Below are 13,666 nucleotides of genomic sequence, written 5' to 3'. Positions count from 1 at the left end.
CAGAATTAGAGGTGAAGTACTTTTAAGTATAGTTATCATCCCTTTGAAGAGTAAACACACCATATTTAATGGGAATAGATTGAGTTACATATGAGGTGAGCTAACTAGACTCATTCTGTCTGTATAGAGAAATCTAGCCATCTATGTGGTAAAAATAGGGCAAAAAAAATATGGTAAAAATAGAGAACTGACCTTGCATCAAGATGTATTTCTGTAGTTTTAAATGTCTGGCACACATATCTCTTTCTAATTTCTAAGATGTGATTCTTTGGGCAGAGGTTGCCAGGTTATGCCATGTCAAAATGGCTACAGGGCCTTTCAAAGAACAAGTCATTGATGTGATTTGCAAAGCCTTAGAATAGGCATAAAGCTCCCACAAACAATGATGAGCAGAAATATAAAGAACCTAGTGATGTCTGACTTCTCCATTCTTGATATGATTGATTATGGAAAGTCACAAACAATACAGGAGTGATCACTAAATGGAATAGCCTCAAGGAGAGAGGTCCTTTGTCCAAGAAGATTAGTCTAAGAAGAGGGTACAGCACTGAAAACATGAATTATGGTTTGGATTAGGAAGTGATAAATGAGATCCTTCTGTTGATATTCAGTGGAACCCAGGGGCTATTTGAGATGGTTAGGAAATGTAACTGCATTAGGAGATAGACAGCTGCATGGTAAGAAGGGTCTTCAAAATACTTTAATTGACATAACCTATATCTCCTTAGGAGTAACACATTAGCTAAATTTTTTAAAGTCCTGGGGTTACCTGCATATCACAATTTTGTTGTTTCAATCTCTCTCCAATCCACCCCCCTCAGTGGTCAATTGCATATTGACCATTTCTGAAGAAGAAAAGAAATATTAATATTCCAGAAACTGGCTATGTGAAAGATTAAGTCACATCCTTTTTTTGTTGTTATTGTAATGTAAAGGTTGTAGAATTTTGCCAAGATTGGAGAGAGGGAGAAAGGGGAAGAGAGAGGGAGAGAGGGAGAGGGAGAGGGAGAGAGAGAGAAAGAGGGGGAGAATAAAAACCTATAAGCTCCACTTACTGCAAAGATATCCCGTTAAGTGGAATGATGACTAATTTTGATTTCAGCTTATGAAGTTTGTTGAGTATTTGAACTACTGTCATGTCTCTCCCTTTTCCATACTTCCTGCCACCACACTACTGCCCATGATCCTCACACCCAAGGGCATGGGGGTTTTGTTTCTGGATTTTTGTTTCTTCCTCTGCTGCAGGAGGTTTGCCTGTCTACCCCACTTAGTAGACACTGAGGGACTCTAGTACAAATTAGGAACAAGGCAGTTCTATTTTCACCTTTCTGAGATTCAAATTACAATTGTTGAATAAATTTATTCTCCTTGTTCAGAACTCCCTTTTGACTTCTGAGTGTGATGAAAGCTGTCAGTTGATCTTAGGCTAAACTGTTTCTCCCATTACCCCCTTTCCTTCTCTCTTCTTCGCACTGCTTCCTGCAGTCCAGCGCCTTCAACCACACAGGTAACTCTCCTGAAATTTCCTGCTGAATTTTCTGAATTTGCTTCAGCTATTAATTGAAGCATTAGGAACTTAAAAAACAAACAAATAAACAAACAATGTATTTTCCTTTCTTATTTTTATTCTTATATAGTACAAGGTAGGATGCCTTCCTCTTTTTATCTGGGGTAGACCAAATTAAAATAAAATGAAGAGCTAACTGCTTAGATGTGGTTGTAGAATTACAGAAAAGAAAAATCTAACTATGCCAATCACTGTGTCATGCACTTTTCTATATGCTTAAAGAAGACTTTTAGCTTTGTGGGCTAGCTGTCACATTAGGATAAGCAAGAAGACAGGAAACTAGATCAGAAGCTCTGGATGTTATTGAACTATCTGTTAATTTCTCTTCTTCATAGATTGATGGAGGAGCAATTATGGTACAAGATGATGAGTAAACGTAATCACAGTTTGTTAACTCAAGAAACCTAAGATTAACTACAGTATAGACATGTTCTGAATAGTCTCATAATTCAATCAGCAAGATGAAATTTTAACAATAAAATTCAAGTTTTCAGAGCAGATAATTTTCCTTCCTACCACTAGGTACACTCATACTAACTGAAGATGATGTTGTAGAAAGGATTCATTTTTCACTTGTTCTTTCCTTTCTCATGAGCTTGGATTTAAGAGAAGTAGACAGTGTGTATGTGGGAGGGAGGCTTTGGACTAATGTTTAATTTTTCTGTCCTTCAGTTACACCAGTGTTAAAATAATCTCACTAATCACCAAGATTTGTGAGAACATGAATTAGATAATGCCTGTCAAGTTCCTGTAGCTCCTTAGAGAAAGGTATTGTCATTTGATTCAGGCTCACTTGTAAATGGCTAGAGATGTAAATATAAAGAATTTACTTGCCTTCTTTTAATTTGTATTATAAAATTTCAAGTATATAGGTATTTTGTGTTCCCACTGTACATAGGACTCTGAACTCAGGTTCAAACCTAAGACAAAGCATTTATTATACAACATAGGCAGGTGTTTCACAATGAATGAGTGACTATAAAATAAAATTATTCACATTTTTAATGTTACATGATTAAAAGAATAAAGGCATTTATTTGGTTAAAATAGAGAAGGTATTCCAGTATTAATCTTTTTACTATAGCCTGCCATTTTGTCTCTACAGTCTCTTTTCTTAAATGTTTCACATTCAAAGTTTTAAAACCCAATTTAATTGGAAAAAAAATTTCACCACAGTTTTCTCAAGCAAATTGTTTTCCTTTAAGTTGTAGTTCCTACTCTTTATTGGGTCACTGATCCTCTTTGGTATCTGTTGAAAGTGGTGACTCCTCTGCTTAGGTAAAAGTGCTATGTCAACCAAAGTCTTCACTGTGAACCACCGGGACCAATTCTGGTTAGCTAAAGTAGAGACACGACTTACTAAAAGATTGTAAGTAGCTTACAGAATCTTTGAGTGGGTCAGAGAATTAGGCTAGGTGGCTATGTAGTTCAGAACAGTGCCCCAAACACACCACTGTATGTCATTGCCCACCCAGGGCTTGTATCACCAACACTGCAAGCTACTGCAGAAAATTTGACTTTGGCTGCTTTTGGAAACTAGATTGGGTTGATGCTACCTTTGATAGCGAGAGAAGGATGAAAAAGCATACTCTTTTGTTTGTTCATTGATTTAGCCAATATCATGTAAGATTTACCATGCTGTTAGGCACTAGGGAAATCATAGGGAATAAGAAAAGGAGATAGTCTGTGGATTTGATAAAGTTTCTTAGAAGCCTCAAAATAATCGTGGCTGATTCAACGGGATTTTGTAAGAATTTTCTCTGAAAGTATTTGACGTTGTTGCCAAAAGCTGTAGGCCTGCTTTGGGAAAATGAACTAGGGGAGAGTCAAGAAAAAAGCAGTGCCATTACTCATAAGACTATAATATAAAATGGAAAATTCCAAGAAAATGTAAGAAGCCCGTAGAGTGGTGGTATGAAAATAATGTCCACAATGGAATTAAGCAGTGACTTAACCAATAAAAATTATAATGAGACAAAATTGGAAATAAGCATATATATGTACATTTAGTCTGAAGAGCCAAGTAATTAGTTTGCAACATTATATTATTTTGCAACAAAATACCACAGACTGGATGGCTTAAACAACAGAAATTTATTTCTCATATTTTTGGAGGTTAAATATCCTAGATCAAGGTCCAGGAGGGTTTGGTGTCTGGCGAGAGCTCTCTTCCTGGGTTGCAGACAGGTACAGACAGGTACTGTCTCACTGGGTCCTAACATTGAGGCAGGAGATAGAGGGGCTTCAGGCCAGACACTTAAAACTAGCCTTTGGTTTGTATTTCCTGAGACAGGAGATAGGTGGGTTCCAGGTTAGGCATTTACAGTCAGCCTCCTGTTTGCCCTCCGAAATGGAAGTAACAACAGAAACAGGGTAAATAGCCAGGATTTGTCTCCTGTGGACACCTTAAGATAACAGTCAAGGCAAGAACAAAGAGAGGCAAAACCTTGTTTGAGTAAAGGATCAAGAGAACACCACTCCCCCCGCCCTTCCTTGGGGCAAGGGAGACATTACACATGCGCAGAAAGGCTCCTTGGGTGTCAAAAGTTAGGGGACAGCACCAGACCATAATGAATCTTGCTTCTCCCAGATGCCTTTGCATCGAGATCCACCTTGGCCGAGAGATGAGTGCACACCTAGGGGAAGGGTCCTGAAACAAATTAGCCACGGGGGACAAAACAAGTCAATTGGCCAGAAGGAAGACAAAGTCCCAGAAGAACTGCCCTGTATTAATGGTAGACACTTTTCATTTAAAGCACATAGTAGACTTTTAGCACTCTATAATTCATACTAACTTAAGTGAGATTGAAAATTTTCTTTGGGGAACCACTCCTACTCATGGGGACATAATGAGTAAGATTTAATAAAATATGACTTTATTTTATTTTATTTACTGTCCCAGGGGTTTCTTGAGAACTCTAAACCACAAGAACTTGCCTGTAGTTGGGATGTCATTGTATAAGATTGGAACTCAAAACCCAATAGTTGTTGAACACCAGAAGGGCTACAGCAGAACAATAATTGCTCTGAGACCTATAATTCCACACCATTGTTTAATCTAGCTAGACTGTAGATTTAAAAAGCCTTTGATGTCATCTCTCAAGGTATTTTCAAATTTCACATTTCAAATCTGCATGAATAAAGCAAAAAGGCATAATGCAGTATTAAAAATAAAAGCAATCAAGCAAATACGCAAACACAAAACCATGCCACACTCATCAGAGACTGCAAACTAGAGCATTGTTTATAATGATCATGTCAGTCTTAGAATACGAATTTGTCTTCCTCTAAGATAGTATTTGTATAGTTGAAATTATAATGAATCTCGTATTTCTTCCCTCTTTGCACCTACTTTGGAGTGTACAATCTGAAGTAAGTTTTCCTTTGCCTGATATGCTTGATAATATTTTAGGTACTATGTATTATTGAGATATCCCCAAAGGTTGATACATGCTTCCTGTTTGCCTGTGGCTAGGACCACAGGGATTTGTTGAGCTAATTGTATTTCTTTCCTTGAGGTAACTAGCTTACTTTGACCTATTTAGAGCAAAAGCCCCATTGTCCAATTTGTTTTCATCAAAGGATTTATTTTATTTCATGAATGTATTTATTACGAAACACTGTTTGAGCTAGAGCAGGTTTTGCTTATGATGTGTTATGAGCATAGTTAAACTGGTGCACAAAGACGGACAGAAAAACCAAGCTTTCTGATACCATGTATATGTATTCAATAATGTTAACTAAACAAAAATTTTCCACTAGGCTTTGGAAACAATGGATTTATAGTTTTATAAAATAACAAATATCATTAGTGCTAAGTTTAAGTAGTATTGACTTGGATCTTTTAATTTTTAATGAAGGAAAATTCTGGAGTAATAACATAATACATTTTATTCCTATTCTTTTCACCATAAATACTTTATCTTAAGGAATCCAAATTAATGGTTTATTTGGCTTTTCATTTAAACAGCTAAGTGATAATATTGTTATTACACAGTTACATTTATTAATTTTCAATGAAAAAAGGAACATTTTGCTGAAACATGTACCTACCAATATTCCTAATTACTCTGAGCAATAAGGAAAGACTTTTGGTTCTATTACTAAGGTACACAAATCAATTGGAAGATAATAAAGTTAAATACTAGTTGAATTTTAAATATATTTCATTTTTGTTAAAGTGTTATAAACATTTTTATTTATAATATTGGTTTAACTTATTAAAAACTATACCAATGTAGAGTAATTTACATAGATATGAAGAAGTTTCAGTTTTGTTGCATTTCAGTAACTTACAAAATTTTCTAAATATTCATCCTAGCAGTGTGATTAAAATTTTAGAATAAAATGTTAAAATTAATGTTTATGTTGTTTTTCTTTCATCATTCTAATGCCCATTTTTTGTTGAAGTATTTGATAGCCAGAATAATGGTCCCCCAAGGATGTCCACACCATAATATCAGGAATTTCTGAATATATTACATTACATGGCAAAGGAAAATAAAAGTAACAGATGGAATTAAAGTTTCTAGTCAGCTGACCTTAAGATAGGAGGCTCTTCCTGCATTATTTGATTGGGTCTAATGTAATCACACAGATTTTTAAATGTGAAGCGGGGAGCTAGAAGAGGAGGTCAGAGTGATTCAGTGTGAGAAAGGCTTGACCCATCCTCGCTGGCTTTGAAGGTAGAGGAATGGGCCACTAGCCATGGAATGTGAATGGCCTCTGGAAGCTGGAAAAAGTACGGAAACTTATTCTTCCTAGACCCTGAAGAAAGGAACACAGCTGTGCTGACACTCTTGTCAGCCAGGAATCACTCCAGTTCCTAGAGGCTGCCCTCAGGTCCTAACCTTTTGGCCCTCTCATAACACAGCTTAATTCTTCAGTTAGCAGGAGAATCTTTCCAGCCTGCTACAACAGTGTTTTGTATAATGTAATATAATCATCAAAGCAATTATCCCTTCATAGTCATAAGTCCTGCCTACGCTCAAGAGGAATGCATATACAGGGCGACTACACCAGGGGACAGGAGCCTTGGGGGCACTCTCAGAATTCTGTCTAGGTCTCTCTCTTTCTTTTCTATGCAGATGTATACACACACACACACACACACACACACACACACACATTTGTTTATTTTATCAATATAGACATATCACCTCCTTATATGGATTTTAAAATGTTTTTTACTAGTTTAGTCATAATATTTCTGTTTTAATTATCAGATCCCATCTGATTCATGAAAACACCGTAAAGAAGATAGAATTTCTCTGCATTCTTTCCCTTATGGCATTCAATTACATACCCATAATCATAAAAACCACACCGTTATTGAGACTAACATTTCAGATAATCTGTTTTAATATTAATTTATTAAAGAATTTTCTTCATCTGTGAGAGTTATGTAAAAATTAATTAACAGCTCTATTTCTGGTGACAGAAGAAACTGTAACTGAAAAATCTTCACACGAATCTGTACTTTATATTCTCAATGTGTCAGGTGATTAATTAACTCCTAACACTCTTATGAGGGAGATTGGGTATTTTTATAAAGAGAAAAATTACAGCTAAGGTCTTAAATCAAGGCATCCGGATTGTCCAGGAATGCATGCCTCCAAATTGAAGACTTATAGGAATATAATTTTAAAAATTTCACTGATAGCAAATGATATAATAAAATATACTTATTTCTACAGTAAATTTCTAAAAGTATGTGATAATTTTGTGAGTTAAAAGAGGTTACAGAATATGTAAAATACTGCGTGTGTGTGTGTAACATTTTTAACTGCACTTAGAAAACATGAATGAGGAGCTATGAAGCATTAGTTCTGTGCATATATGATAGACTCCTCTCCCTTGAGCCTAACCCTGTTTCCTGACTCAGTTATGGTAACTACAGACTAAAAATGAACCTCTTTATCGCTGTGAATGATTTGTTTTTTGTTAATGCAACTTATAATTTTTTATATAATAGTAAAAAATATATGTTTAATGTATAATGTTGAGATTTTACAGAAGAAATTGTAGTTTACATACATCTTAGCATTTTTCTAGAAGGATTGCAATCGTTCTTCAGTGTGAAACCATCCATCATCTGAAAGAAACTTATGTAGTTAACTAAAAAGAAATAATTCATTACGATCTGCAGGCCCAGGCAACCATGCACTACAAATCCCATTTGGTTACAGGATAAAAAACATCTTATTGATTTTATAAAAATCAAAAAGAAAGAAAAGAAAAAAGTTACAAGTAATCCCATTACTATCTTCCCCAAATATTACTGCTAATAAGGGTAGATTTCCTTCTAGTCTCTCCTCTTTATTTCAGATGTAACTGCCATGTGGATCAAGCATGTCTTGTGGGATATAATCACAAAGCACATTTATTCTTGTCTCTTGCTATCTTTCTTCATCTAGTGTGTTGACTAATTTTTCTCCTTGTCCTAGTTCTTTTCCTGGATGGAATTTAGGGCAAGTCCCCAGGCTTATCAAGTCATTTTCAGATAATGAAATCTTCTCCAAACAGTAATATTTTCAGTCCACTGTAATATTCAGCATTTTAAGCTCATTCAAAATACTAGATACTCTCCCTTTCCCAACTTGTGCCAGCTGTAGGGTAGGCAACTGCAGTGGGAGAGAAGGATGCTTTCCCCTCTTTCCCTGACTGATGTCTTTACCCCTTTTTCTTAGCTTTGTCAGTCACAGCGTTTGATCCCTACAGGGGAATGGGAGAGAGGAAGAAGAAAGGAAATGAGACACTCTTTTATCTGAATGATACTGTTCAGAGGTGGAATGTGCTCTTTATCAGGGAGATGTTTAAAACTTTCCCTCATAGAAAACTTTCTTGGGTTCTTTGGAGACTGCTCTGCATGACGTCTCTGCCTAATGGGAGTTTTTACCTGAAATTCCCTTGCCCAGGTAATGGCCTCACCTCTCCCTCTTGCTTTCTTTTTCTCCCTGGTTCTCAGTGTTCCACTGCCACATAAACTTTCTCTCACTGTTGGGGTCTCCTTGTCCCTCTGGATTGCAATGACTGCAAGCACAACAGGCTATCTCCCACTTGAGGGCCATATCTGGTCAGGACAATCTTGAGAATACAGGCAGATACCCATGTAAAAGCACCCCTACTTCCCTCAGCAGATAAACTTGTCAGGGAATTACTCATCCTCAGATTTCTCAAACTCATTCTGATATCGGCCCACCGTGTACAGTAATTGCAGGTGACAAATATTAAGTCCCTTGATAGTTTCCTCATCGTCCACTCTCTCTAGTTGACAAGGGAGAATACTATTCATTGTCCTTCCTTTGGTGTATGTACTCCACATACACCAGCACCCCAAAGACTCTAGCTAACTCTTCTAATCTTCTACTTGTCCTCTTGATGTGAATGAGAGGGTTGGAAACAAATTGTTTTGCACAACCTCCTTTTGCAACTTCTACATGATGGTCTCATGCTTCATTATGGAATCTGTTTTCTGGGTCCTCAGCAAAAACTAAAATATTTTTATTTTAACATTGTGTTATACTAGCTTTAAAAAATGAACACACACTTACCTATTTTAAATATGTAGTTTCCTTAACAATCTTGTGATTCAGTTGTGTATCATGTTTTATTCAATTAGTAAATTCTAAGCACTTTCTATCTTGCTGCCTTTTGTTTGAAAACATGATTTTAATAGTGGTGTAGTATTTAGTATTATAGACGTTTAACCATATTCCATTGTTGGGCATCTGTATGAAATCAGATTTTTAGGTATTACGTCGTACATGTAATGGGCATCTTTTAGCCAATTTTTTTGGTAAAAGGGTGTAACAATTTATATTATCACCAGTATTGTTTAAGCAGGTCCACTTTTTATAACCTTGACCACAATTTTTTCAATTTAATAGGTAAAATGGTATTTCATTGATTTGTTCATTTGCACTTACTTGATAAAGTGGAATGAAATGTTTTTGTGTGATTATTGCTCTTCACCTTATCTGATAGGCTCCATCTTTTAATAAGTGGGTTTATTTTTGTCACTTTTATATTTACATTTAGCAAATCAATTTATTTCTGTTTATAATCTTTTTTTCCTTTTCCTTTCTATTCGTCTTTCACTTTTTTTTTTTTGAGAAAGCTTTCTACATTCCCTCTGCTCTTTTCCTTGAATGGTGTAAAGCAGTCTGCAGTTGATCTTTTAGAGGTTATCCTAAAATTTTTAATATAAAATCCTTACCAAAAAGTTTTTTTTAAAAAACAAGGCCTGTATTTAGCAGCAATGCTTTCTCACCTAACTTAGGATAATTTACATGCCCAGTGAACAGGCCCCTATCACACACTCCTAAAATTTTATGCCAAGGGTTATTTAAATATATCAGTGTTTTAACAAAAAATTTCATTTTACCGGATCCCACTAGTTTCAGATTTCTTCTTATCGAAGGGCATCTTTTGTAGTTTTTCATGAATGAGTGTGAATGTTGAGCACTTTAGGTTAGCACTGCCCAGTAGAAATACAGTGCAAACCACAGATGTGAGCCAGATATGTAATTTAAAATTTTCTAATAGCCACACTAAAGAAAGGAAAAATAAATAGCAAAATTAATTTCAATTTTAATAACATTTTATTCAATGCAACATATTCAAAATAATACCATTTCGACATATAATTAACAAAAATGTTAATGGAAAATTTTACATTTTTGTACTATCTCTTTGAAATTCAGGGTGGATTTTACACATACAGCACTTCTCCATTAAGAGTAGATTTCAAGTTCTCATTAGCCACATATGACTAGTGGCTTGTGTATTGGACAGTGCAGTTTTAAGTCTTTAAAATTCTTTAATATTAAAAGCTCAAAGGCAAAAGTTGTTTCATTTTTATTCCCCTATATTTATCCATTCTATTGTTCTTCCTCCCTCCCTGATGGTTCAGGTTTCCCTTTGTTATCATTTTCTTTCTGATCAAAGAACTTCCATTAGCCATTCACTTAGTCTGGTCTGCCGGCAATAAATTATCTTAGTTATCTTCATGTGAAAATGTCTTTTATCTCCCTTTCATTCCTGAGGTTTATAGAAATTTGTTGCGGGTTGAATTTCTTTCCTTTCAGCACTTGAAAAATGTTTTGCCAATTCCTTCTGACCTTCATGGTTTCAGATGAGAAGTTCACTGTTTTTTTGATTTGTTGTTCCCTTTAGGTAATGTGTCATATCGTGCTAGCTGTTTTCAAGATTTTTTCCTCTATCTTTAGTTTTCAGAAATCTTATTATATATATTTTGGTGTGGATTTCTATAAATTTATACTTTGTGGTATTTATTCATCTTCTTGAATATGAAGGTTTGTATCACTTGCCAAATTATGGAAAATTTTAGCCATTACTTCAAATATTTTTTGAGACTGACACTTCTTTTTCTTCTCTTTCTACGACTTTAGTACATAAGTTTTAGATCTTATTTATCATCTGCTTGTCCCTGAGGCTCTGTTCATTTTTTACTTTTAAATCTATTTTCTTTCTTTGTTCAGATTGGGTAATTTTTATTGATTGGCCATCAAATTTATTGATTCTTCTGTCACTTTATTCTGCTGTTGAGCATATACAATGAGATTTTAATTTTGATTTGTGTTTTTCCATTCTGTAATTTCCATTTGATTCTAATTTTTTTTAAACTTATTAATGAAATTTTGTACTTTTTCCCCTTGTTTCAAGAGTGTTGGTAATTGCTCATTGAAGTATTTGTAGATGGCTACATTGCTGCCGTTATCAGATGAGCCTGATAGCTGATTCACTTGCAGGTTGCTGTCTATTGTCTTCTTATTCCAGTTGTGATTTTCCTGTTTGTTGACATGACAAGCAATTTTCAAATATATCCTAGACATTTGGGGTATTATGTTATTAGACTCTGGATCCTGTTTAAATCTTCTGTTTTATCAGATAGTCACCACATTTAGGTTTGGCATACAGGTCTGTTTAGTTTTCAGTCTTTGCAGTGCTAGTCTGCTATGCTTTGTCTGTGTGTGTCAGAGGTTAGTCTGAAAACCTCAGTGGTTTTCCAAATAGTAAACCAGCTCTCAAATATTCTGCTATGCTAAATCTGGTCAGTTTCTTATGTGGGCTACTCAGGAGTGTGCATAGAACTTCATGTATAGGTTTAATAAATCCCTTTCACTAGCTCCCTCCCCTAAAAGCCTGGTTGGGAGTGGAAGCAGGTTCCTCCTGCCTATGCGGGAAGGTGGTCTAAGTTCTCCATTTGGCCTCGGTGGACACTAGCATAATTAAGGTAGTGTAATGCCACCCACTAAAGCTGGGCAGGGTTGAAAGTCCAGACTCCCCACTTAGCTACCACTGACACCAGCTCAGCAGAAGAGGCAGAGCACTGCCTACTACCACCTGATGGTGGTGGAAGCCCAGGCTCTCTACTTGGCCTCAGATGATGTCAGAGGGGGAGAGGGAGAAGGTAGGAGAAAAGGGAGACATGGTGGTAGTGAAGTGGTAAAAATATGTTTTTCTGTGTGTGGTTGGTTAAAGAAGTTTTCTCTTCTTCCAGGTAACTCTTTTTTTTGTTTGTTTCTTTGGCTAGAGAGAGCAGTCTTTCCTTGGGCCTTTTTTGTCTGTACCTATCGGCATTTCTGGGTTGCCATCTTCTCTAGACCACTGTCTGGAATATATGAAAAGCAAAAATATAACCCAGAAAACACACTACTGTGTTATTCCTCAAATCCAAGATCTGTCTTCTTTTCTTCACCTTTTACACTCTTATGTTATTTGTCTTATTATGTTCAGTGTTTTACGTGTACTTAGCAGAAGTAATAGGGTGAAAGGATTCTGTTCCATTTTATCTGGAACTGAACTCCTATTGTTCAAATCAATTTACCTTCATTGATGTTAAAGTACCGCTCCATAACTAATTTTGAAACAACTCATATATTAATATTCACGAATGTTATTTCCATTTAGTGTACATATTTATTTTAAAAGTACTATACTCTAATAGCTGATCATGTTAAAGAATCCTAATTTACATAAAATATTATCCTTTAAGGTAAAACTTTGATTTATCAATTTTGTAACTGTTCTTCCAGACAAGGAGTGATTTTCCTTTAGTTAGCCTTTCTTCCCAATAATATTTAAGTCAACACTAAAAATAAGATTCAAAACTTGAAAATAATTCATTACTATATATATATATATTTTTTTTTTGTGGTACGCGGGCCTCTCACTGTGTGGCCTCTCCCGTTGCGGAGCACAGGCTCCGGACGTGCAGGCTCAGCGGCCATGGCTCACGGGCCCAGCCGCTCCGTGGCATGTGGGATCTTCCCGGACCGGGGCACGACCCCGTGTCCCCTGCCTCGGCAGGCGGACTCTCAACCACTGCGCCACCAGGGAAGCCCCATTACAATATTTAACCTTTCAAATGCTTTAACAATTTGAAAGAAATGACAAGGATTATTCAGGGTTTATGTTGTTAAGGAGCTCTAATTATGTTTAATCATGTTCTACTAGAGTTAATATTACTTGTTGAATGAACAGACTTGTGTATTGGAAGGGCTTATGCCAGTTCTGCAAACATTTTTGCACTGATATTTGCAAAGATATTTAAGATGTTTCAGGGGTATGTCCATGAAGCACTTACATGTTTTTATGATTTTTCTATATCTTTAAAAATTGTACATAAAGTTATAAAAGGAGTAATATATTATCATATATTTAAGACAGACTAATACTTTATAATGCAGACTTTTGAAATGTATGTTGTACCTGAGCAGTTGCCTCTTGATAATGTACATATTTATAGTTTTTAAATTTTATAGTATTATTTAACATATGTGCTATTATGTTGCTGACAGAGCTTTTCCAGGTGCTCATGTAAATATAAGATAAATATCAAAATGTATTTAAGCAATTAAGTCTTTTTATAGTTGCATTAAGTATCAGAACTATTCTGTTTACCTTTTGTTTGCCTACGTAATTTAGTTGAGAAAAATGTATACATTATGTATGTTGTGGATCATCTCAGAATTAGGATTTATGAGTTCATAAAGCATATTTTTGTTACTTGGAATGTTTATTGGCTATTGATTTTTAAACTTTATTACATGTCTGACATAATACTTCAAATGC

Source organism: Globicephala melas, chromosome 5, assembly GCF_963455315.2.
Source record: "Globicephala melas chromosome 5, mGloMel1.2, whole genome shotgun sequence".
Taxonomy (NCBI): domain Eukaryota; kingdom Metazoa; phylum Chordata; class Mammalia; order Artiodactyla; family Delphinidae; genus Globicephala; species Globicephala melas.
Note: the sequence above shows the minus strand (reverse complement) of the source record.